Source organism: Gopherus evgoodei, chromosome 9 (assembly GCF_007399415.2).
Source record: "Gopherus evgoodei ecotype Sinaloan lineage chromosome 9, rGopEvg1_v1.p, whole genome shotgun sequence".
Classification (NCBI taxonomy): domain Eukaryota; kingdom Metazoa; phylum Chordata; order Testudines; family Testudinidae; genus Gopherus; species Gopherus evgoodei.
In genome coordinates, this window is record NC_044330.1 from 25,489,361 (window position 1) to 25,516,673 (window position 27,313).

General features: G+C 42.0%; 1 protein-coding gene across 1 annotated transcript in view; it reads left to right on the top strand.

Annotated features, from left to right (window-relative positions):
• Positions 1–532: 532 nt before the first annotated feature.
• PLCH1 (phospholipase C eta 1) overlaps positions 533–27,313 on the top strand; it is a 196,146-nt gene continuing 169,365 nt past the window's right edge. The window contains exons 1-2 of the mRNA XM_030575977.1: positions 533–642; positions 1,209–1,280. The gene's annotated coding sequence lies outside the window, so the exon portion shown is untranslated. The remainder of the gene's footprint in view (positions 643–1,208; positions 1,281–27,313) is intronic.

Genomic DNA, 27,313 nt, shown 5'->3' on the forward strand with positions numbered 1-27,313 from the left:
CCCATTTACTCATGCTTTCCTAGGGTGGGGTGAGGACCCAATCCTCCTCTCCCTGTTCATGAAGCTGAACTCCCATTGACTTCAGATAGAGTTTTGCCCGAGGAAGGACTGAAGAAACTAGGCCAGACTAACAAAAATGACACCCCCCCCAAGTGTCTGCAACTATCCTGATAGTATGGAAATGGCAGAATAACCAACAGCACCCAGCATGCTGGGGCAACTCTGCTGCGGTCAGCACAGCCCCCCCCCCCAGCGGGGAATTGACCTGCCAGGATCGTGACCTTACAGTGACTCCAGCGGGAGCAGGATCCGGCCCCGCAGCTGGCACCCCCCACCCCCCTTCCCCGGGGAAAGAGCCTGGCAGCGACTGCTGCGCGGTGTGTGCGGCCGCTTGTGCTGCGTGCCCGGGGCAGGCGGCGCGGGGCGCTCCGGTCCGGGCGGCTCCCGCTCCGGGTTTCTCCTGCTGTCGCCGCGCGGCTGGGGGGCATTGCTGTGTGTGTTTGAATGAGGACGCAGGTTGTGGCGGCAGCAGAGCTGGTGCTGGCGCCTTCTCTGCCGGTTGCTCCTGCTGCGGGGCTGGGGAAGACCCGCTCTGCACCCGCTGCGGGGGGACATGCCCTAGCGAGAGGGAGCCGCTCAGAGGTACGGGCTTGTCCGGGGGGCACTGGGGTGCAGGGCTAACGACAGGCACCAAGTTCTCGTGAACTTTCCCGTGGCAGGCGGTGGCTGCATCCCAGTAAGTTGTGTGGCGCAGCCCCCCGGGCCGCCGGTTTCATCTGGCGGGGTAACATGCTCGGGAGATGGTTAGGAGCTGTCTGCTGTCACCCGCTGGGCCGGGGCAGACGCCTTGGAGCCACCAGCCTCCCCCCACGGGCTGGTACCGCCTCGAGGTGCAGCCAAAGGGAGGCAGGTTTTGTTCGCTTCCTTGGAGCAGATGTAATGGCCTCTCCAAGTGTCTCGGCCCCAGGGAGCCAGGGAGAGGTCATTGTGTCTGCTACAGCCCCTTTGGGGAGGCATGTTAAGCACTCCCTTTAATGCCATGGAAATGAGGAGCTCACACTGGTCTCAAATGGCGTGAATCATTTGCATTTAATGGAAGGGGGACAGACGGCAAAGAGAGGCGAGGAGCGCAAGCAGAAGAAATGACTGATATCCAGTTACTAGATAGACAATAACCACATACAAGCGTCTCAATGATTTTTTAACAGCTTCGGATGTGCCTTCCTTCGGCTGGGAGCTGGAAAGCCGGAACAGTGGGGTGAGGATCCCTCTTGAAATTGGTACATCTTTTTCATTTATCTGTTTTTTCTAAACTAACCGAACATAATGGGTGCGACAGATACTTTTTAAGGAGAAGTCTTCTGTTCTGTGGCTGGCTTGTACTTTTCCACTTTGCCACCTGCTGTGTGCCCCAAAGTGGGCGCTTGAGAGAGACAGAACTCCTTTGCCTTGTATGTTTTGATTTTAGATAACATTAATTAAGAATAAAAAGTAGTTGTGGAAACAGTGATGGATTTGATTCACCTCCAGTCAAGTAAAGTCTTTTTGATTTAATATTTCCGTCTTTGTAATACATTTGTATTAAGCAGATGAGTTCAGAGATGTAGGTGAAAGAGAGAGCAAAAGGTTAGCCTTTGAAGAAAGGTTAATTGCTTTTCTTGTGGGTCTCCCATCTCATTTTCTGTACCCGTCTTTTGCCGTTTGACTGACTCACCAGAGCCATAAAAGTTAAGATAGCCAATACAGAGTCTCATGTTCTTTGGAAAGCATATTTCCTTATTCTTAAACAGTATTCTCAGGGAATGTTAACGGAGTTTGTTTACCAGGAGTGTTACATTTGGTACATGTACATATTTCTTAGATTATTATGTCAACAGGGTTATATTTCAGGTGGCTCAGCATTGCTTTTGTCCTTCCAGCTCCTCTCAGTAACTCAATGTGGTTATTTAGCTAATGTATGGTAAGCAGCAGAGATGAAAGAGCTGATGAGCTTTTTCTAGCAGTTATTGCCACAAACAAGAAACATGGATTCCTAAAAAGAGTTAGGGAATTCTTTAGCTGTAGTTGGAATTGATCACCTTGCCCTGTAGAAGGAATTAAATGACTAGGGCCTTACTTTTTGATTGTATGGAATGAAATGCAGTATGTTGCTGTATAATACGCTATTAAGCACTTGGTCTCCAGGACAACAAAGACATCTGAATTAAATAATCATTTTTCTGCTTTGTAAGACTAGTTCTCTTACATTGTATTAGTGAATGGAATAAAATGTGGTGTGTTGCCCTCACATTTAATGGTTAAAGAAAGTTTTGACATTTGGGTAGTTTATGATCCTGTTTGCTGGTTTGTATCCTGCAATTCCCTAATTCCCAATGACATGTGTTCCTATTGGTTCCTGGAGGTAAATTGCAAAGAACAATGTTAGCAGGGAGTCAGATAATTAGTTAGAAAAATCGAGGGTGGGGGGGAGATGGGGCTGAAACAAAGGGAGAAGGGTTGGGTGCAGTCTGGATTTATAGCCAGGCAAAATTAGTTTTGAAAGAACAATAGGTTGAGTAATTTGGGCCAGGATTTTTTTAAAACTTGCACTGTTGAAAGAATTTCTGATTTGATCATCAGCTTCTTAAATGTTTATCGCCAAAGTATTTAAAATAAATATGTATAGTTAGGCTTGGAAGAATTTATTTTATTGGTAAATGTCAATTTCACCTTATGCATACAAACTGACAAGAAAGGTGCATTGATGATAATCAAAATTTATAGATAGGCATATTAAGAAAACTGCTGCTTTTGAACTTATTAGAGTTTTTATTTTGTATACTTGGATGTGATGTTGACAATTTGTATTTTAACAGTTATAAAACTTGAACTTTTTGAATCTCAACATCTACTGTCCTTAAATAATTATTATCTGTAATAATTACCCCTTATAATTTCCCACAACTGTGAGAATGTAATAAAAATCAACAAAAAAGCTCAAATCCATATTTCTGTGACAATTTAAATAAAAATAGGGAAAAATGCTTAAAATAAACATTGATATTATCCATGGCCATTATTTAAAAAATTGAATTCTGCCATCCCTATCTACAGTATCTGCCATCTATTTTCAGTTAGAATTTTCTTCTGGTTGATGAGATGCTATAAAGTTCTACAGTACATCAATATGCCGAGGCTATAAAGAAACCATGTCTTTTATCTTAGTTCCAGTGAAGCCCTCTATAAGTACCATCTTTATTACATTATCTGACTATAAGAAGCTCATGTCTTGTTCATATGAATAACTTTGGAAGAAATATTGAGCCTGGAGAGAGAAATTTTGTTGGCAATTACAACATTAATTCAAGTATCAGAGGGGTAGCCGTGTTAGTCTGGATCTGTAAAAAGCAACAAAGAGTCAGTCCTGTGGCACCTTATAGACTAACATATGTATTGGAGCATAAGCTTGTGTCTGACGAAGTGGGTATTCACCCATGAAAGCTTAGCCTCCAATATATCTGTTAGTCTATAAGGTGCCACAGGACTCTTTGTTGCTTTTAACATTAATTCAATGCTTCATAGGCATTATTTGATATTCAAGATACAGTTGATATGAAGATAAGTCATAAAGAACTGTGTATCTCTTCCAAGGTCTGTTTCAGGAATTACATTAAATTGTATTCATTTTTTGAGTTCAAAGAGAAAATACGAAATAGAATTCCTATTGTTCATTTAGACCCTCATGTGCAAAAGTTTATTTTTATCTTGTTGAACAATAAGGTTGTGAGATTCAGGAGGCTACGGCTTTCAGGAAGCTGCAGGTGCTCAACATTTCTCAGCATTAGGCCCTCAGTTTGCTTAGGAATATTTAGAGGTGAAATCCTGGTCCCATTGAAGTAAATGGGAGTTTTGCCATTCAGATAAGAGACCCTAACAGTTGTAGTTCATCTTACAGTTACAGAGGTCTTGTGGTTAAGAAAAAGGACTGAGAGTCTGGAGAGCTGGATTCTGTTTGCAGCTCTGTTGAAGGAACTGAGGCATTGAAGTCGATGGGAGTTTTGCTATTGACTTCAAAGTGATGAGAATTTCACCCTGAGTGTATTCTTAGCATCTATATGTAGCACTTTTTGGTCCAATCCTGTAAGATGCTGAGCACTCTAGGCCATTGACTTAACCTTAGCACCTGGTAGGATTGGGCCCTTTCTGAAAGCACTTTACAAACATCTAATTAAGACTTTTAAAAACAGTTTTAACCCTAAAGTAAAAAATTAAGAAAACAGAACAACAAACTGCTTCCCCCCCCCCTCAAACATTATTTCACTAATTGATCTTCATCCTTTGTGGTATGGCTCACAGCTGTGTGTCTGTTGTAATTAATAAGTTTAGATAAGTTGCTAGAAAGTACGGCACATAATTCTGGAGAGCAAAAGAAATGAAGAGACTGCCCAAAAGAATCATGCATAATTCTTAAGTTACCAAGACAAATGTAAGACTGTATCAATTGTATCAAATGTACTATTCAGGGCTTCTTTGTTCAAGAGATACTTGCTGTGTTATAAAGTACAGCGCTTGTGTCCTTTACATAAACTCTGTTTATATACTTGTTCTTAAGGTTCATAACCCATATTTCACAAAGCTTCAGAAGCTATTAAATGTAAATATGATTACTATAGCCAAAAAATGCCCACCATAACAGTACTTAAAAGAAGTCTTGGCCCAATCCTGCAAGACTTACTAACACGAGTAGTCCCAACAGACCTACTAAAATAGATAGATTACTCATTGGTATGAGGGTTGCAGGTTCTATACAAAAGAAGAAAAAATCTATGAAACTACTGCACTGCAGCGTAGACACTGTTGAAATCTTCCTGTACTGTTGAGCAACAGCTCCTGGAGAAATCCCAATAGAGTGAACAGATATTTATACCTTCTATATAGCCTGTGAAGGAGTCAGTTTCTGGATAAAAGGTTACGTTGTACAGCAAAAGAATATTATGATTTATCATCTGACTATCAATGATTCATTAAAAGATTTATGGCACTGGCTGAAAAGCATTTTCTCATTTAAAAAGCCTATAAAATAGGGATCAGCTGGTGCTTTTGGATCAGGTGGAGCGGAACTCATTATTGTAACAATACCAGCTCAGCTTGGGATGTTGCCTAGGGAATTGAGTTAACAATTCTGTCTTTCACCCTTTAAGGCTTGTTTTCAGATGACTCTGGGGACAAGCCCGTCAATATTTTAAAGGGAAAAAAAAATCTCTCTCTCTATGAGTTGAAGGTGAAGTTATCCACTATTGAATTGCTGCTAGTAGATCCCAAGCCTGGCAATAAGCAGGAGTGCTTTTGCACTGATGTGTTGTCAAAAAATACTATAGACATCAAAATGGTTTTATCCTCAAAATACAGGGGAAAATTCTCATTTCAGGTCTCTACGTTAGTATTCAGCTTCAGTATTTAGTGTTTCTCTGACCTCTGTGTCACTTTTCCTGTGATGTTAGGGAGTGCTAGTACTGTAGTTGAGTATTACCATGTGGATCTGAGGGAAGAATCTTTCTGTTATTACAAAGAAGCTTAGGCCCTGTCTACACTACCACTTATGTCGGCAAAACGTATGTTGCTCAGTGGTGTGAACCCCAAAGCAACATAAGTTTCGCCAGCATAAGTGGTTGTGTGCACAGTGCTGTGTCGGTGGGAGATCTTCTCTCTCCAAAATATCTATCGCCACTTGTTGGAGGTGGTTTAATTAGGTCAAAGAGAGAGCTCTCTCCTGTCAGCATAGAGCAGCTACATGAGACATCTTAGAGTGGCTGGTGCAGCTGCATCGGTACAGTTGTGCCACTGTAAGCTCTCTAGTGTAGACATAACCTTAGAGAGACAAGGCGCATAAGGTAATAATCGTATCCACTCATTATACTCCACACCCAAACATAGCCATTGTGTGAACAACATACCCTCATATCTCAATGTCTGCACTTTGACCCGTCAACCTTTTACCCCCAGTTGGGGATATTGCAGATTATGTATTCCTTATGCCACTGGATCTTAAACCAAAATTTGCACCCCTTGATAGTCTATGTTATTCCCTGATAACCAGAAACTTCTATGCTTAAACTCTGTACCATTCACTTTTTTTTAAAACATCATCTTAATAAAATTTTTATTGGATGAACTTCTGTTGGTGAGAGAGGCAAGCTTCTGAGCCACACAGAGCTCTCAGGTCTGGGAAAGGTACTCCTAGCTAGCATCACTGCTAAATGCAAGGTGGAACAGATTGTTTAGCATAAGTAGTGAGCACATATTCCAAGGGACCATTCCAGGTAGAGTGGCTTGTTAACATCTTGAATGGTCCCTTAGAATATGTGCTAACTACTTATGGTAATCAATCTCTTCAACCTTGCATTTAGCTGTGACATTCTGAGGGCTTGGCTACACTGGAGAGTTGCAGCGCTGGTGGTGGGTTTACAGTGCTATAACTTAGTAATTGTCCACACCCGCAAGGTACATCCAGCGCTGCAACTCCCTGTCTGCAGCGCTGGCTGTACACCTGGTCTGCTTGGGGTGTAACGATTGCAGCGCTGGTGATGCAGCGCTGCTCATCAAGTGTGGCCACCAAAAGCACTGTTATTGGCCTCCAGGTAGGAGGTATCCCAGAATGCCTGCTCACAACAAACCAGAAGAATGGCTGAACTCCGAGCTCCTTCGAGCTGCTTATCTAAAAAACAAACACAGCTCCTGTTTGCTGGAGCGAGCGAGCGGAGGCAGGCAGGGGAATTGCTTTGGAAGGTTCACAGCTGTTTGCTTGAAGAGAGAAGTCACACGGCGGGGGGAGGGAGTCCATGTTGAGCAGCTGCTTATGTGGTCTGAAGGCTATTTAGGAGTGCATAATTTGCATTTAGTGAATAAGAGAGGGGTGGGGGAAGGGCTCGAAACTTTTAAATTGATTGCAGGTTGGTGATTTGTATGTTCCAGTCCTTAGAACTTGCAAGGCAGGGAGCTGACAGATCCAAAAATCCACTCTCTCTCTCTCTCTCTCACATTCCCCCTCAGCCCCCTCTTTTGAAAAGCACGTTGCAGCCACTTGAATGCTGGGATAGCTGTCCACAATGCACCACTCCCAACAGCACTGCAAATGCTGCAAATGTGGCCACACTGCAGTGCTGGTAGCTGTCAGTGTGGCCACACTGCAGCGCTTTCCTTACACAGCTGTACGAAGACCGCTGTAACTCCCAGCGCTGTACAGCTGTAAGTGTAGCCATACCCTGAGTATCTTTCCCAGACCTGAAGAAGAGCTCTTGTAGCATGAAAGCTTGCCTCTCTCACCAACAGAAGTTGATCCAGTAAAAGATATCTCACCCACCCTGTCTATTTAATATCCTGGGACCAGTACAGCTACAACTACACTGCTTACATAAAAAGAAGCCTGTCTTTTAATGAATACTTTACACGTTACAGCGTGACCGTGGCAGCACTGGTGCAGCAGCACTGTGACATGGGCAGTGTAGACACCCTTTATTGCTGGGGGAGAGCTCTCCTGGCTATAAAAAGACCCACCCTTAACGAGTGTTGGTAGCTTTATCGCCGGGAGCCTGACTGGTGTCTATACTGGTGCTTTTCAGCACAAAAAGTTTTGTCGCTCGGGGGGTATTTTTTCACATCCCTGAATGACAAAAGTTTTAGCGTAGAAAGCGGCGGTGTAGACATAGCCTGAGTAGTGTTTAATGGTGATATCACCTAAGGATCTACTCATGCTACAATTGAAGCCAAAAGTAGTTTTGCCATTAAGATCAGGTCATAACTATAGCTCATCTTACAGTTAGGGATGTCTTTGCCGCTCTGTTACAGACTTTCTGTGTAAGTTTGGGCAGCACAGTCTGTCTATGCCTCAATTTCTTCTTCAGTAAAATGGGGTTGTTAACACTTACCTACTTTACAGACTTATGCTGAGGCTCAGTTCATTAGAGCCTGTAAAGTACATGATGATGTTTGGAACGAAGGTGCTTCAAAAATGCAGAGCAGTCTTATTGTGTCTTCCTCTCTGTATTGTACAGTGCTGAACATATTGTTGGCACTCAAAAAATAATAAATATGTGATTGTGATTCATACTTTATATAATTATTTCATTTGTAGTTAGTTAGTCACAAATTTTCATTTGTACTATTTGGTGGGAGCTAATTTAAAATAGCCTTTTTTTGCCTTTAAAAAAATTAGGTCTGTTTTTCTGGGCAACCTTTGTAAGAGTCAATGAAAATTAATTACCTTTTGCATGTCAATAGATAGTCACTAGTACTACAGATCACACCATCTGTATGGCAGGTAGGATATAGGCACATGAAGCAAGCATCTCTGATTGTTGTATGGATTTCCATTTAAGCTTTGAGTTACATACTGAGTTTAGAATGCATCCACATACTTTTTCTAGGGGAACCATTAACTCCTAGCTGGCAGACTGCCACTAAAGGAGTATTGTTTGGTTCAGCAGTAAAAAGTAGATTTGTTTGGTTAGAGATGACTGATCATTTTGTTTGTGTTTTAATGGGATAGTATAGCTGTCTGTGTCAAAATGGTTTTGTTAATAGGCAGCATCTTCAGCAGTCAAGCTATTATGACCTATTAAAGTGACATTTGCTTTCTTAAATTAGAGTTTTAGTATTGATATACGATTCTCTGTATTAGTTCAGATTATTATTATGAAGGATGAATATTAACAAAACAACACAAGCATGTAGGGACAAAATTAGAAAGGCAGGAGTGTTGTAAGCAAGAGATGAGAAATAATTCTTCTGCTCTGCTCAGCACTGATAAGGCCTCAGCTGGAGTATTGTGTTTAGTTCCGGGCAACTGATGGAGCTAAAGATGTGGACAAACTGGAGAAAGTCCAGAGGAAAGCAACAAAAAAGATCAACATGACCTACAAGGAAAGATTGAAAAAACTGGGTTTGTTTAGTCAAGTATGTAAAACGTTGTTATAAAGAGGATGGTGATGAATTGTTCTCCTTATCCACGAAGGATAGGACAAGAAGTAATGGGTTTAAATAGCAGCAAGGGAGATTTAGGTTATACCTAACGGCAGGATTAGTTAATCATTAGACCAAATTACCTGGGAAGATTGTGGAATCTCTGTCACTGGAGGATTTTAAGAACAGGTTAGATAAACCTGTCAGGAATGGTCTAGATCAGGGGCAGTCAACAGGCAGACCACAGGCGAAATCTGGACTGCCAGACGCTTTTGAACAGACCCCAAAATCTTATTATTTAGTTATTATTATCATTATTGTTATTGCTGTGTGAAAAATGTTTCTCTGGAGTCTGGGCCTTGACTATATCTTGACCAAGAAATTTGGACTTTGACAAAAAATGCTTGACTACCCCTGGTCTAGCTAATACTTAGTCCTGGTTCTGTGCAGAGGACTGGATTAGATGACATGTTGAGGTTCCTTCCAGTCCTCCATTTCTATTAATCTGTGATTCTATTGTTTCCCTTTAAAAAAGCAAAATTCTTAATCCGTGTTTCCCAAACTATACATCAAAGATGCAGAGGAGGCCTGGAGAGATCCATGAAGGCTGAGGTCAGTCATCAAATAATATAAACTTTTTTGGGGAAAAAAATCAATAAATATAAAATAATAAAAGTAAATACCCACTGTAAGCCCTGTCATGATCTATCCTTGTAAGGGTATTCAATTTACTTGTCCATTGAAAATACCAGCTGATTGTTTACTGTAGACCATTTCAAGAGGTGAGTGTGTAGAAGGCTGCTATAGCCTCTGCTAGTGAACGTGTGTGTGTGTTTGAATTTATTTTACACAAAACGGGAAAAGTCCCATTACAAACACTGTTTACTAGGTATGACTCAAAGTGCAAGTAGCCATGCACACAGACCATGTCCAAATGTATCACTGCTTTGGAATACCAGATGTGTCAACTGTAATTGCTAAGGACCAAAAGCACTGCTGAGCCTCCTGTGACCATGTTGCATACATCATTCACTCTTTGTTTAGGCTCAGATGTGGCCGGAGGTGATTCAGAAAGATTGATCATTGCATGGCATGCTGTTCAAGTCATGGCGAAAAAAGAAAATGAGGAAATACGATGGCAAAAACATGTGTGGTTTCTGTATTGATTAATGGAAAACAACAGTGTGTGATATGATGGAAAGTGATTGCAGCTGAGAACAGGAAATCTTCAGAATTGACACAAGATTTAGAAACCAAACTTCAGTCTGTGAAAGACAAATGTGAGAATATTAAAAAACAAATAAAAAAAAATCAACAGGACCTGATAACCCAAACTGGCAATATCAGCATGAACCCTACTCAGGCATTTAATGGTTCGCCCTATGAATCACACAGCCATTTGAGATGGGTGTTATTCCAGAAAATCTTACCCTTCTGCAAGCAGTGGTTTCAAAAGTTACAGGGCATGAAGCAGCTATCAAGTTGTAAACATTGGGCTTCTCAAATAACAACGGCTTCATGCCATATTAGTGATGTGGCTGAGGACATCTGAGAGCATCTGCTTTCAAAACTCAGGAAGCGTGACTACTTAGCAAGTTGGAAAGTCTCTGGTGCTGCACAGCTCCTGGCTTTTGCAAGGTGTGCCTCTCATGCTGATGAAGAGGTGGGTTTTTTTTCTAAAGCTATGCTAGAACACGGAACATGGGAATGTTTATTCAAGGCATTTCTGGAAACAGACAAAGATTTACATGATACTCAGGTGATGATAAATAAGCACAATGTAGCCTTGTTACCATTCCGAATCACTGTGCCTATTGCTCCATAGTGTCACTGTTTCATACACTGCTGTGCTCTTGTTATTAGGAAAAGGCCTTAAAATCTGTGCCAGATACTTCATGAAGCTATTAAAGATGTGACTGTCATTAACAGTTGTTGAATGGATTCTTGATGTTCTTGGATCACTCTGTGAGAACATTGGTTTCTTTCACCAGCATTTGCTGTTTCACACTAAAGTGAGGTGGCTTTCATATAGATAAAGTGCTAACAATGCACTTAAGACCAGAGTTGCATGTTTTCTTGAAGGATAGCAACCTCCTGTTGCTCACACCTTCAATGATTCAATGTTGATGGCCTGCATAGTCCACTTTGCTGACATCTTTAGATAGTGGAACTGTTTTCTCCAGGAGCAGAATAAAAAATTTTCTGTCCTTGGCATGATAGAATCATTCACCAGAAAACTTGGATATTGTTCTTCTCAAGCATGAAGAGTAAACCTGAAGTTGTTTCGTCTTGCTTCAATCTTCACTGAGGGAGCTGAAGACCTCAATTATCCCAATTATTGGGAATTATCAGGAACTCCTAAATTGGCATCTGAGGGAGCTTAATATTCCCAACTGTGGGACTATTTCCTAATGACTCCTCATGGGGAAAAGTGTGGGTCACCATCCCCTTCATTCAAGATACTATTGATTCAGTAACACTGACTAGGCCCTGGTAAAACAATTTGGTAGCCCTCTCCTGAATTCCTTTTATTTGTAGTACAGGTAATGAGTGTTAGAATTAAATATTAGTACCCTAGGATAAACATTCTATAATGTAGCTTATTATAAAATAAGAGGAAATACAGCTGTTAGCAATATAATTTTTATTGCTCTGATATGATTTAGAATTATTGATCGACATCCTTGCATTTTCTTTTTTTTTGCATCTCCAAACTTTTACACTGCATGTTCACTGAGGGAAGTTTATTAACCTTAAGAAACAATGGTCTGTTTTGCTAAAATTTCCTCTTATTATTTATTGTGCATTCTGAAGCCTTGAAATATATTTTTTATTTCTCCCTATTCAGTGTTTCAGACACTCTTTTTTTCACCATCCAGGGTACCTTGTGCCCCATCTGTCTGTCTGTCTGTCTCCACCTGTTGTCTTTTGTCCTACAGAAAGATTGTAGCTCTAATGAATTGGAGGTTCTGTCTGTATCATTTCTGAATTGTGGATAGTTTTATGAAATTGTGTCATGAAATTACCGTGTTTTGGAAAGTTTATATGTATGTGGATCCACTATGAGTTAGTAGGGTTGTGTCATTTATGTCTCTGCCAGACCAAAGACAATGGGAAGTAATCTCGGCACTCAACGATCAATGGATTTTCTATGCAGAGTAAAACACCTTTAGACAATGGTTTGTTCCAGCTGGGAGAAGACACTTTCTCCCCTTGTCTAAATTTGGGAGGGTGGGCGGTGGGGTTTGACAGCACTGGAAAATTACCAAAAAGTAGAACAAAAGAAGTAGTTGACCCAGCGCAGGGACTTGGGGGTGTGTGTGGGGGAAACTGAGAGAGAGCCATTTTACGCCAGATTAGGATGAGGGAGGCTTCCAAGGCTGCTGGGGGGTGGGGGGAGGGGCAGGCAATGGGGTGGAGGAACCTGGATCCTGCCTGCCAGAACACAGGTGATCTCTCAAAGGAAGGGTGAGCTAGTGAGGGACATTGTGTTTAGTATGTTTGATTCTTGTGTATGATCTATATATACTCTCTTGTTCTTTACATGATCAGATATAAAGATGTTAGACTGGACAATGTGTGTGTGAGTCGACTGCTTCACAACTACTGCATGCCCCTGAGGGAGTTAAACTGTAAATTAAAAACTTCACATCTTTGGGGTGGAGTTTTGGAAGACAGGTGTGTTTGAGTACGGGGGAGTTTGAAGGGTCAGTGCTGTGCTGAGTGGGAATAGGTGGCTGGAAAGTGGGTTCTGCCAAATTAGACTCAGGACTCACAGTTTGTCATACCACTCTGTTTTATTAGCACAGCGCTCTGCTAATAACATCCAGATAATGTGAGCACCATGCAAGACACAAACTATCTTATTTATACAGATAAAAGAGCAGGAATTAGACAAAGGGACTCAGGGCTTGTCTACATCAGAAAGTTGCAGCGCTGGTGAGGGAGTTACAGCGCTGCAACTTAGGAGGTGTACACATCTGCAGGGCACCACCAGCGCTGCAACTCCCTGTTTGAAGCGCTGGCCGTACTCCCGTTTTGTCTCGGGTGTAGAGGATCCAGCGCTGGTGATCCAGCGCTGGTAATCAAGTATAGACACTTACCAGCGCTTTTCTTGACCTCCGTGGAATAAGCAGGTATCCCAGCATACCTGAGGAAGCCTCTGGTAATCAAGCTGGTCTCCTTCCCCGGCTTGCTCTCGCGTTCCCCGAACCCCGAACAAGCAGGTCTCCTTCCCTGCGGTTTGCAGGGTGGTTCGGGGAACTCGAGAGCAAACCGCGGCGAAGCTGGTCTCCTTTCCCGGTTTGCTCTCTCGTTCCCCGAACCCCCGAGCAAGCAGGTCTCCTTCCCTGCGGTTTGCAGGGTGGTTCGGGGAACGCGAGAGCAAACCGCGGCGAAGCTGGTCTCCTTTCCTGGTTTGCTGTCTCGTTCCCTGAACCCCCGAGCAAGCAGGTCTCCTTCCCTGCGGTTTGCAGGGTGGTTCGGGGAACGCGAGAGCAAACCGCGGCGAAGCTGGTCTCCTTTCCTGGTTTGCTGTCTCGTTCCCCGAACCCCCGAGCAAGCAGGTCTCCTTCCCTGCGGTTTGCAGGGTGGTTCGGGGAACGCGAGAGCAAACCGCGGCGAAGCTGGTCTCCTTTCCCGTTTTGCTCTCGCGTTCCCCGAACCCCCCTTGAAGCCGCCCAACAGCGCTGCAGTGTGGCCACATCTAACACCACTTGCAGCGCTGGTTGCTGTAAGTGTGGCCACTCTGCAGCGCTGGCCCTATACAGCTGTACTAATACAGCTGTAACAACCAGCGCTGCAAAATTTTAGATGTAGACATGGCCAAAGAAAGCAAAACAGTAAAATTCACCTGGGGCATAGCATGCATATCCTACTTCCTTACTAACTCTTATCGATCTAAGGCTAATACTTCACAAGTGCCCTTAAACGGTGCAATTGTTCTATGTTAATGTCTGTATTCCTCACACCTGGATTGCAGCATTCCAACAATTTTGCTTAAAGGTACAGACAGCATTTCTTTAATCCTTTCTATTTTCACAATATACTTCATTCTACTTTCACAATTCCTCCTTTTGGTCAAGCGCACGCCATGACCAACTATTACTGGGTTTCACAAATTAACCGTTCCTTATCTCTTTGTTCATCAGTGATATTTAAAATCATCATATTAGCACTCTGTTTTGGGGCAGTCACCTGGGTGACACAATTCTGGATACAACAGGAGATTAACTGAAAGCACACAAAAAGTACTAAGATTCCAAACAGGATAGTTAGGGCTCCCTGAAACAACCAGTTTTCTATGCCAGAGAAATTGAACAGGTTACTTGGCCACTTCCATAAAGAACTTGGCTCTTCATGGGGAAGATATGCGATTTGTTTTAAGTGGTTAGCGCGATCTGTTACCTCATTGGTATTGTCAGGTATAAACAGATACAACAGGAGATTAACTGAAAGCACACAAAAAGTACTAAGATTCCAAACAGGATAGTTAGGGCTCCCTGAAACAACCAGTTTTGGAAGATATGCGATTTGTTTTAAGTGGTTAGCGCGATCTGTTACCTCATTGGTATTGTCAGGTATAAACACACAACATTATTTTCCAGTGAGAGCACAGGTCCCTCCTTTGGCCGCCAGCACTATGTCTAATGCCTGACGGTTTTGGAGGGCCACCTGTCGGATTGCTCCTGTTTCTTTGGCCAGGGTTTTTAAACTTTCTCCGTTTTTTTTTTTGCTATTATTTTAACTACTGCTTGTAACCGCAGGAGCCTTTTTGCCTGGTGTATTACTCCCCCAAGTGGGATAAAGGAACTGCCAATAGCCTCTTCCCAGGTGTCATTACTGTTCCATATTGTGTTAAATGGACAAGATCCTCCAGTGAGGTCTGGGGAATTGAGTGGGATAGCCAGGACAGGAACACCAGTTTGAGAGTGGGCTGGGATGTGGCTGCAGACCCAGAATTTAGAAATAATAAGGGTCTGAGCTAGCCACACTTGCTGCTGGATAAAAGAATTGTCATTGTGGACTCCCCAGACCTTAAGACACCAGCAGTTGAGGAACAGGCACCACCAGAGGCGCATGTTGGAGGCAGGGCCCTTCTGGTTCTGACAACCTCAAATGAGGAAACCGCAGTCACAGTTTTATGTCCACCAGGCAGCAGGCGCTAGGCTCACTACTGCTTCTTCTTGGGCCTTGCTTTAGGTTGTCGTCTGCTTCTGGCAACCCTTATGAGAACGTAGATTGTAAGGTATTGCAGGCTGTTCCTCTTCATCTTCTTCTGGAGTCACAATTGACTCTGCGTGGTCCTGAGGTGATGATTGGTTCACTGGGGGTGGTGCATTTTTACACGGCGAAGCATGTATCCACTCTGAGATGCCAGACAGTTTAACAGCCGTCGGGGTAGTAAGCAGTGTCTGGTGATTCTTTGATGTTCTTTAAGTCTTTTTACTATTACTTCCTTGACTCTGGCTATAACAATGGCCTTCACACCTTTATCTTTTCCTGATGCATACATTCCTTATTTACACAAATAGATTGAGAATACAAACAGTAGTATTTTATATCAAGCAAAAAAGCATTGCAAATTAAACCTTTCTAAGTTTTATAATTAATAACCAAGACAATTTACATTGAGACCCAGGCCTTCAATGTTTCTCTAATTTACTTAACATAGACACAATAGAGAATCCTGTCTCTTACTACCTAAATCTTAAAACAAAAGAAAGAGTTAAGAGAGGGCCCAATTTGTAATGCATATGGGAAAACAGAATCTTATAGTCCCAGGGGGTTATTTTTTTCTGCTAAAAAAGGTGGCTAGCAGGATGAAATCAAATTATACTTTAATTCTTATGGGACAGTATAAAATCCTGCTCCTACATATCCCCCCTTTGACACTAAGATTATTAATTGCCAGTGTCAGTTCTTATTTAGTCCATGTAATAGAAAATACTGGGAGGTGATTTGGGCCTGTGGCTTTAGCTTTGCACACATTTGTTTTATTTACCAGCACATTTGAAACATTTTAAGTAAACACATACAATTTAAAACCAAAAAGACAATTAGGGGTAGTAACATTAGTATGCCAGTAGTTGTGGGAGACCATGCAGAAAATATGTTATACCAATGGTAAGCTGTTATGTTTTTTTGCAGTGGCAATTTTTAACATGTCCCCATTTGCGTGTATAATATGAATGGTCCAGTTTTCCACATTTTTCTTTTTCTAGGAACTATGTTACCTTTTTACCTTTTAACAGATCATTGGTAACTGTTTGCCATTTAATGCCAAGATTGATAGAGAACTCAGCTAAATCAGTGCTTACAGTAAGCTGAGACTCTTTTGTTGTCGTTGTGGCAAATAGTAAATGTGATTATTGGTAAACACTGTACTTACATTACATTTACATTTGTCTTCTGGTGGCTTGCTAACACTTTTTAAACACTTTCCCCCAAGAATTAACACATACACATAGCCCATTATACAGTACTTTGGATTATCTGAAAGACAAAAAAAAAAACATTTTTCTATCCCTTTTGGAGTGGCATTGATTATTACTTAAAAGATTCCTTTCTTTTACAAATACCCTTGCTGATTGCAGGCAAAACAGAGGAATTACCCCCATATTTTCTTGTGGGTTTTTTTTGGTTGTTGTTTGTTTTATTAGCAGGCCAGGTTTAATGGCTTCTACTTTTTAAGGGTTATGTGGAAATTATTCCACTGTTTAGTTATTAAATTCATGAGCTGGTGTACCTCAAGTTTTTCCTCTTATATAGCAGACCAAGTTTGTAATGTTTTTCCTGCTGTGTTAAGCTTTAAGTTTATTCACAAGTAATAGCTGAGAAGCATCATTACCATATTTCTTTAAAGGATTTTTCCAAAAATCATACACACTATAAGTTGTTACAGGGGTACTTAATAACATTAAATGTATTTTAATGTTTAATATTAACAATAACATTAGCATCAAATCTGTTAAAAGTATCTTGTTATACCATGCCTTTTATGTAGGCAGTTTGTTTGCTGACCAAGTATGTTCTTTATTTGCAGCTTTTTTTGTGCTGGCAGTTCTTACCTTTCTTTATCAGTTAGGTAATTTGCATTAACACAGGCTTGGCTTTTGGATTCAAAACCATCAGCAGAGCTCAGAGACTCTGGGTATGGCTACATTTGGGATTTCGGCAGCACTTTGAAGTGTGAGTGTAGTCGGAGCGGCAGCGCTGGGAGAGAGCTCTCCCAGCGCTGCATGTAAACCACATCCCGTACGGGTGTAGCGTGCAGCGCTGCTGCCCTGATTACACTGACGCTTTACAGCGCTGTATCTTGCAGCGCTCAAGGGGGTGTTTTTTCACACCCCAGTTGCAGCGCTGTAAAGTGTGAGTGTAGCCAAGGCCACAGTCTTAACACACAGGGATCTGAAAAAGAAAACACAGCCTATTGCGGCTCTTTTTGGAGCCCTAATAGGATTTTAATTCAGCAGCACGTTTCATTTGCATTTTTTTTTTACCCCTTTTTACAATATACACTGCACATGTCCTAGGGAAAATGCACATTTTTTCTGTATAACTTTTTAAAAACATTAGCCATATCAATTTTTACATAAAGTGTAACTGTTTGCTTTGTTCTTACAGAGTTTTTATGTACCCTTATCAAAGTGACAGTCTGATTACACAGAGCCATTTTAAGGCTCAGTGTTTTTAACATTGCTTCTTTTTGTTTTGTGCACCTCACCTCTGCTGTTGCTTCAGAGGGTCACTGTTAATTTCTTATTTTTTCATTACAGCTCTTATCTGCTATTGTTACAGAAAAAAACCCCCAAACAAACAAAAAGACTCCAGAATCTCTACCTAGTTTCCTGATTTGACTGCCCTATTGCAGCCATGACTTGGTCTTTATTTAAAAACATTTTAATTTTTGTACAGAATCAAGTTACCCCTTAAGGGTTAAATGCTAAATCCCAAAGCCAAACAGCACTAATTACCTGGGTCTTGCAAAAAGGTCTGTAAGTTTTGCAACTTTGAATTAAAGAGTCAAATGAATTTTTAGTGGCATTAAAAACAAAAACAAAACCAATTTATCTCACACCTAGAAAACGGGAGTTTTACAAACCATATGTGTTGGTTTACATTCTTAGAATGTTACATATTTTCACAGACAAATAGATACATACACATTTTCTTTTCCTTAACATTTCTTTACACTACTTTGTTTTTACACAGCTGTATATATATATGGATTATTTATAGGCATTCTTCTGGAAAAAGGGCCCATTTTCCCTTCAGAATGGCTGCAAAGAAACCAAGAATTTTTTCTCTTTAACATGGTCCTTTTTAACATTTTCCACAAAGTTTAACTGCTTAATTCTCTTCAGCCTCTGTAGAGTTAACTTTTCACTCTCTTTCCTTAAATCACTTGTTTATGTCCCAAAATGACACCTTTATCACCTCAGATTTCATCATTTTAAGTATTGTTCCAGGGGTTCATGCCTGCACTTACTGCTTTTCTTACTCCTGACACTATTCCCTTAGGGCTTTCAACCTGTTTTCAGTGCGTGTTTGGGAAATGACACATTTGGTTTTTACTTTTGGGTTCTGAAACGCCGACGGGCATGATCCGGGGTGATCCCCATTCTGTATCTGGCCTTGGTTTGAAAAAGTTTATAGTCGTTCATGTTCTCCTTAGGCATTTTAGCTGCCACCTCTGCTAAAGGTCCACTGAGCTGTGGCCTCAATTCTACCATGTACTGGTTTTCAGGGATGCTGTACCCAAGACAGGCTCTTTTAAAATTTTTCAAGAAGGCCTCGGTGTCATCACCTGCCTTGTAGGTGGGAAATTTTCTGTGATGTGGAACCATAATTGGCGAAGGGTTGTTAGGATTGGCTGGAGCCTGTTGTTTAGCCTTTTCTAATTCCAGGGTCTGGTGGTGTGCCTCCCTCTGGAGTTCTATCTGTCTTTTGTGGGCTGCATCATCTTCTTCTTGTTTCCTTCTGTGTGCCACCTCTTCTTCTTCTAGTTTTCTTTTGTGGGCTGCCTCTTTGGCTGCTTGTTCTCTTTTGTAGGCTGCCAGTTTGATGCTTTCTTCCTTTTCTTTCAGCTCCACCTCTTTTTGTCTTTTTTCCAGTTGTCGCCTGTGTTCAGCTTCTTTGATTTGTTCTTCTGCCTTCCTTTTTTCCTTGGAAGTCATGGTTCCTGTTTTCTTGTGTTGGGGTGCCCTCTGGTGTTTATTGTCAGAACTGCAGGCTCTGTTGCCTCCTGGGGTCTGCCTAGCAACAGTGCCTTTTTCCCTTTCTTCCTCTAGCTAATCTTTTCAATGTAAAGTAAACCAGAAAAACCACTTTATTTGCATGTGTATAGTGCTGGTAATGACTCTCAATGGGAGTTCTATTTTCACAAAAGACCCTTAATAGTCCCTTAATGGTTCCTTGCTTAATATGCAAGCCAGAAACTGCAAGAGAGAGCAGAGAAAAAAAATTCTCTCTGGTTCCTTTTAAAACCAAACTGTTTCTCTCTGCTTAAAAGCCCCTAGCAGAGAAAAGAAAAATATAATATTCCTACTGGCTTCTGGATTCTATCTATCCCACCGCTGCCACCATATCATAACCTAGTCCCAGATTTGGACCTTAGCGTCCAAAATATGGGGGTTAGCATGAAAACCTCCAAGCTTAGTTACCAGCTTGGACCTGGTAAAGCTGCCACCACCCAAAAAATTAGAGTGTTTTGGGGCACTCTGGTCCCCTCAAAAACCTTCCCTGGGGACCCCAAGACCCAAATCCCTTGAGTCTCACCACAAAGGGAAATAAACCTTTTCCCTTCCCCCCTCCAGGTGTTCCTGGAGAGACACACAGAAGCAAGCTCCGTGAATCTAAACAGAGGGATTCCACTCTCCCCATTCCCAGCCTTGGAAAACAGAAGTACCGAGAGCTAATCTCTCCTCCCCCCTTACCCAGAGGGAATGCAAAGTCAGGCTAGTAAATCTAACACACACAGATTTCCCCCTGACTTCTTCCTCCCACCAATTCCCTGGTGAGCACAGACTCAATTCCCTGGATTTCCCCACTAAAGAAAAACTCCAACAGGTCTTAAAAAGAAAGCTTTATGTAAAAAGAAAGAAAAATACATAAAAATGGTCTCTGTATCAAGGTGACAAATACAGGGTCAATTGCTTAAAAGAAATATGAATAAACAGCCTTATTCAGAAAGAATACAATTCAAAGCACTCCAGCAACTATACCATGTAAATACAAAAAAAACCATATAAATCACTATCTGATCTTTTGTACTTACAACTGGGAAACAGAAGATTAGAAAGGCAGGAAACAGAGATCCTCTCATAGCCGAGAGAGAGATAGCCACAAGACCAAGAACAAAGGACTAACACACAAACTTCTCTCCACCCAGACCTGAAAAAATCTGGTTTCCTGATTGGTCCTCTGGTCAGGTGTTTCAGGTTACTTTTTTTCAGGTGAAAGAGACAATAACCCTTAGCTATCTGTTTATGACACTATTCCCTTAGGGCTTTCAACCTGTTTTCAGTTTGTTTATCTGTTGCTTGCCTGGGCCCGATCCTGCTTTTTCCAATGAACCGTTTGTGAGTGATATTGTGGTCATTTCACAATTTTGAAAGAAATGTTCAAGGAAAGGGACCAGGAAGGGTGGGGGCTAGTTGAGGAGCCCACCCTCCTTGCTGAATTGGTAGTGGAACACTAAAGAATCAGTTTTTGAGGCAGACAACAAAGGGGAACAGAACAAGGGGCTTTTTGTCCTTTTTACAATGAGATGGGAGTATGAAGGGGGTTGGATCGATCTGGGGTTTGAAGAACGGGGTAAAGATGAGCGCTTGGTCTGGTGGTGGGAGAGGAGGCTTTTAATAAAGCTTTTAACTTATTATTTGAATAATTGAGAGAGGCAAGTTTTGATTTTGTCCACCTATGATTTGCCTCTTGCCACCACGGCATGAAACAATTAACCTCTCCTTTAGCCAATTTAGTTTTAGGTTGGCCGAGTTTGTCCTTTAAGATGTCCACTCAGTCTTTGTTCCAAGATTTTAACAGTGGCCACTGAGTTTTGGGATTCCCCCTGAGTTAGCCTAGACCATTTTTCCAGAAATTTACGGGAGTCTGGACCCTTTTTACGGAGTCCGGACCCATCCTAAATACATAAAATGAGCCGGCGTTCATTTAGGGAACGGTCCCGACTTAGACGTCTGGTTACCAATACAGGAGGACTTCACACACCAATCACACAAGAAGGAAATTCAGGTTCGTCAGAGCAATGCCCAGTGCAACACACAAAAGGAGCCCACAGGCTACTGCTTCAATTGCCCTTGCTTTCACACTAAGGGTTTTACCCAAGGTGTGGTGCGGCTGCGATTGTGCAGATTCCACTCACTCAGACCGCGGGGACAGGAACCCCTTGGCCTATCCCCGGACAGAGACGGCACCCAGACTCAAACACTCCACAAGAGGACGGATAGACACAGAGACAGGACAGTCCTCAGTCCGGACAAAACACAGAAATAATTACCTGACCAGATTCCTGATGCCAGATCCCGGGATCCCTACCAGAACAGAGTGGGAACCAACAGGTTCGATGGCATAGACCTCACTGTGGCTGTGCGCCTTTCCGCTCTAGTGGAAGACCGCTCTGGCCAAATGCCTAGGTGCCGGCTGCCACGGTCATCCTACAAAAACGGTCAGGAATCACACAGCCTCAGTGAAGACGGTTGCCATCTCGGTGGGACCTCCAAATTGTCAAAGTTAGACTCAGGACTCACAATTTGTCAGACCACTGTTTTATTAGCACAGCGCTCTGCTAATAACATCCAGATAATGTGAGCACCATGCAAGACACAAACTATCTTATTTATACAGATAAAAGAGCGGGAATTACACAAAAGGACAAAGAAAGCAAAACAGTAAAATTCACCTGGGGCACAGCATGCCTATCCTACTTCCTTACTAACTCTTATCGATCTAAGACTAATACTTCACCAATTGCCCTTAAACGGTGCAATTGTTCTATGTTAATGTCTGTATTCCTGACACCTGGATTGCAGCATTCCAAAAATTTTGCTTAAAGGTACAGACAGCATTTCTTTAATCCTTTCTATTTTAACAATATAATTCATTCTACTTTCACAGTTCCAACACTCGGAGGAGGATGCTGGATATGTCTGTACCCTGAGAATGTGTCTAGGGTCCCCTAGATTGGGACAGTGGCTGGACTCTGTTCAGGCTCCAAGAGCTTGAAGCAACTGGGGGGAGGGTGTCCAGAGAACAGAGGCTTGGATTTCCCTCACAGCCGTCCTAGTGGATATGACAGTAAGTTCTTTGGGGTAGAGACCATCTTTTTGTTCCATTTGTACAGTGCCTAGCACAGTCGGGCCTGGAAGGGCTTCTAGGTGCTACCACAGTACAAATAATTATTAATAATAATAATTAATAAAAAATCCCTTGCATTAGATGTGTGGATGAAGGGAGCAAAAAATAACCTGCCTCCAAATCTCCTGTAATGCAAGTGCTCAGCTTCTTGTTGCATGGAGAAGGGAGACCTCTGATCTTCCCACATGCTGCGCAGAGCTGAGTATGTTGTCAGGTTGAGTTTCAAAATCAGCAAGTTTTTGGAAAATGTTGCGAGTGCAAAATTTAAAATATCACCCCAAATAATTAAAAGATCTCATATGGCAGCCTCACAGCCACACATGGGGTCTATCAGTGGGCACTAACAACACTGCTTGCTGACTGTGCTGTCCATCCATCATTTCAAAGTTACCCACACTAGATCAGTACAGAATCTGGACTGTTGGGAACCTCTTATACAGACCAGCAGACTCTACAATTATCTACTAAAGCACCTTTAAAAAAACAACTTCAGTCCCCAAAAGGATAGTGAAGATGGGGAAGAAATACTTATTTTTAATCCCATAATAATCTACAAAAAAGTAAATGTTGTCAGTTTGACTTTGTGTGGGTTGAATATTTTTTGTAGCTCTACTCTAAATGTTGTGTTTCTGGCTATCTAGGGTCTTCCATTCCCCCTCTGCACCATGTTGTAGCATTAAATATTTGACATCAGGGGTGGCTCTTAAAATTTGCTGATTGCCTTAGAAAAACTCGATATTATTGGAGAATATGGTATAAACTATAACTAATTATTTTGGGAAAAATTAGTAGCTTTTGCAGTACTGTTATCATTGTTTGACTGTGCGGATTTTTTGTCTTCCTCTGCAGCATCACGTTTGAACACTGTTAGAGATAGGATACTGGACTTGAGAGACTGACACTTCTTATGGTGCCTTTATAGGTTGAGGGTGGTAATATTCTCTCCTATACTTTTCCATACAGAAATTCACCACTGTCTTGTCTTTTATCTGACACAGCGCTTTTGAAGTGCTCTTGTCCTGGGTATCTTTTCTAATTAAGATGGCAACTTCTCAGGGCAGGCAGTAGTCATTTTACTTGCTTGTAAAGCTTCATTCACAAATGGTGCAATATCAATTAATAATAATGAAGGGCCAAATGTTACCTTCTGTATGAGCAGAAGGAAGCCTGGATCCCAGATTCCACTAAGGAGGGCCTGGGAGAGGGAAGAGCGGGCTCCACAGCATCCTCCACTTCTATTATGACCCACTGAAAGCCTTTCAAGGGAGTTCAAATTCTGTGGATAAGAAGAGGACAAAATGGGAGGTGGCTGGGAGATCAGCTGTTCTCTATCAGACTCTCTCCTGCTGCCATCAAGATATAGTGTGAGGTATTACAATGTGACCAAGTCAGCATTAATTTGTGTAGTTTCTCCTGATGGAGGGTAGACTCAGGTTGGTCAGAGAATCCTTTGCATACATCCTAGTCAGACAAAGGGTGGGGAGGCAACAGTGAAGATGCACAAAACCTCTGCAGTGATGATCCCCAGCGCTGTCAGCTCTCCTGAAATCCACAGATTTTGGGCGCCCAGCCCTCTGCCTTTTCTGAAGAGGAAAACTGCATTTCTCTATTTGAAGAACTGGGTGGAAACCTAAAAGACCACAGAAACCAAAGAGTTAACACAGATCATGAATGAAGAAATGAGGTGGTTGACCAGTGCTGGTGGGGTGGATTCTTACCATATGTGTATGCTGAAAACCTCGATATAGATTAGAAACACTTTGTCATTGAGCTTTTAATATTGATTTTCAGAGACACTGCAAGCTGTTGTTTTATTTAAAAAAAACAAATGAACAAGCTGGATTATCAGATGAATTTTCCACAGTCTGCAGAGATGGATCAGAAGAACTGAAAAATATACAAAGAACTGGAAAATGCTAAGAGAAACAAGGGAAAATCCCACGACAAATTTACCTTTAATTAGCAATGAGTGTCTGGTGGGACAATTACTCCGCTGAACTGAAGAAAGCAGCAAGAGCAAGTCAGGTCTCCTGTGGAGCAGGGCCTGCTGAGTAAGGGGGCAGAGGGGTGTCATTTTGGAAATATTGCACGGAAATAGCAGGAGAGAAACAAACTCCCATTAGGTTTGTTGAAGACTGGGGAGCAACTGCTAATTCCTTTCCGATTCTGTTGCCAGGGGAGTCAGTGTAAATTCTTCCTAACTCCTTCCTCAGCAACAATTTGTGCTGACAAATGCTTTTTATGGACTCCCAGAAGCAAGCAGAGAAGTAACTGAGAACAACAGTTCCATTAAATAAATGAATTAAAATAAAGTAAAACCCTCTTAAAGGTTGCCATTTGTTAACCTCAGGTAGGAAAAATGACCATTACCTTTGCTAAATGCTCTCATACAGCTTCACTGGCCTTCCAACCTGCTCCAGACAGGGGAATTACTGAGGAATACAGAGGGAGCAAGGGCAGCCCAGGAGCCAGATATGGCCCATGGAGTTCTACAGCGCAGCTGGTGCCTGCCCTGGTTTTTGATACACAACTGTAACCTATGGAGAATGTTGGCTGCAATATACAGTTTTCCATGTTGATCCTCAATAGAGGCTATTAGGAATGAGAGAGACTATCCCATACTGGCACCTGTAGTGTTTGGGGGCCATTCCTCTATATCAGTGTTTCCCAAACTTGGGATGCCTCTTGTGCAAGGAAAGCCCCTGGCGGGCCAGGCAGGTTTGTTTACCTTCTGCGTCCGCAGGTTCGGCCGATCGCAGTTGCCACTGGCTGCGGATCGCTGCTCCGGGCCAATGGGAGCTGCTGGAAGCGGTGGCCAGTATGTCCCTTGACCTGCGCCGCTTCCAGCAGCTCCCATTGGCCTAGAGCAGTGAACCGCAGCCAATGGGAGCCGTGATTGGGCAGACCTGCAGCGGGGCAGGTAAACAAACCGGCCCGACTCGCCAGGGGCTTTCCCTACACAAGTGGCGTCCCAAGTTTGGGAACCACTGCTCTATATTATAGATTACCACAACTGTGATTTTCCCCTTTTTAGACCCCCCAAGCAATTTCCTAAGGATGCCTTGGGCTGGGAAAAGTGGGCAACTTTGCCCAAGTGCTTCTGAGGGAGGGTTTACAGTGTGGCAAGAGATCGGAGGAAATTGGATAGCACTATGATGTGACAGATGGTCAGGGAAATAGGGGAAGGCAACGTGACCACAATTTAGCTATTTCAGTTTGCCAGTTTGTTGTCTGAAATAAACAAACTGAAAACTACAGTTGGGAAAGTGACCTTCTGAATATTCTGGGACCTGTTGTGTAGTTGGCGTGCCTTTCCATTTATTATGGTTGCCGTCATTTGCTGCAACTGTATGAATGAAGAATCCGTATTGACATAAACATAAGACCTCACATTCATTCCTACATTTCTGGAGCTCCAACCCTATGGTTAAGAATAGTATTTGACGCCATTAAAAAAAAAAAGGCAAAAGCATCAGTAGAAAGGGGGAAAAAAAGTCACTTTGTCTCCATCTGTCAGATAAACGTGCACTGCCAAATGGCATGTAAATGCACCCAAATAAATCCTAAAGCTAAACTTCCTTAGGCTTGACTGTGAAGGGCTTCCTACTGCTCCCATTGAAATCAATTGATTTCATTGCAAATAGGATGAGGCCCTAAGTGTTTCTCACTTCTACCATTGAATCTTGGCCATAAAATGTTCTTTGTCATTTTTTCCAGAGATGAAGTTTGTTTACAGAGCATAATTCCTGTCACTGTAACTTAAAGAGAAGAGAGAATAATATGCTGGACATGTTTCTCTTTTCTCTTTGTTTATACAAAAGCAAGATTTTAAATTTCCAAATGTTATTAATATCCTCATTGTAAAACAAACAGCTTCCATTGTATAGTCACCAGCACCCTTTATTGCTGACTAAATTATCACAGCTACAAAACTGATTTTCTAGTAAAACCATAGAGTCAAATTATCTACTCCTATATGCTTTGTTGCATAGATGCTGGAACTAGGGGTGCTACCGCACCTCTTAGCTTGAAAGTGTTTACAGTTTGGTTCAATGGCTCTCAGCACCCCCACTATACAAACTGTTTCAGCACCCAGGCATTGTGTTTCTCTTTTGCACTACAGAATAGATCTCTTACATATTCTGCAGTTGTCCTACATGCATAACTTCATTGATGTCTATATGGTGTGTGTTCTGAATGTTAAATGAGTGCAGAATATATTCCACAAATCCATAGTGCTGATCAGAGGGTAGTTTTGCACAGAAAATATATGGAGCCCATCAAATTATACATTGCTGGTTCAAATCCAGCCCAGTTAAATAATGAGCAAAACTTGTCACCATCTAGTAAGTGTCTGGAGGCCTAAGTGAAGTAAGTAAGTGGCCCTTATTCATATTTTAGTGGGACAGATGGGTACATAACAAAAGCCACCACCATAGTCAGCAATAACTGGCATCTTGGGTATTCACCATCAACTTAATAGTTACTCCAGACTAGGTTTCACTAAAAACATGTTCAAGGACAATGATGTCCTGTATTTGTAAGCAACATTCAGTTTTTATGTCTCAGTCTTTTTTAGTTATTTTCCATTCAAATTTAGATATCTACCTTCCAGGGCAACTACAGCAAACTTTTTCAGCTGATATGGTGGTTACTACGTCTTGCAGATATAGTGAAAAAAAATACTACTTATAATCTGCTCAGTGCAACAGCTGGTCTTCTTGCAAAGGTTTGAAGGTTGTTTTACCAGAAGCAGCTGTGTGATTTATTAATTAAATACATTGGTTAGTAAAAACATGGGCTAGAAATGACAGATCCTTTTCTTGCATTTCACAATAAGGCAGATCGGCTCTCAGGTCTATGGGTGATTATAAATTTTAATGCAAGGAGCAACATGTTAAATATATTGTAATTTGCCACTAGGTAACAAAGCAAGGTGAGAGTGTAACTGGGTGTCACTGTTTAGCAGTCTTGTGCAAGTAATGTCTTCCCTCTCACTCAG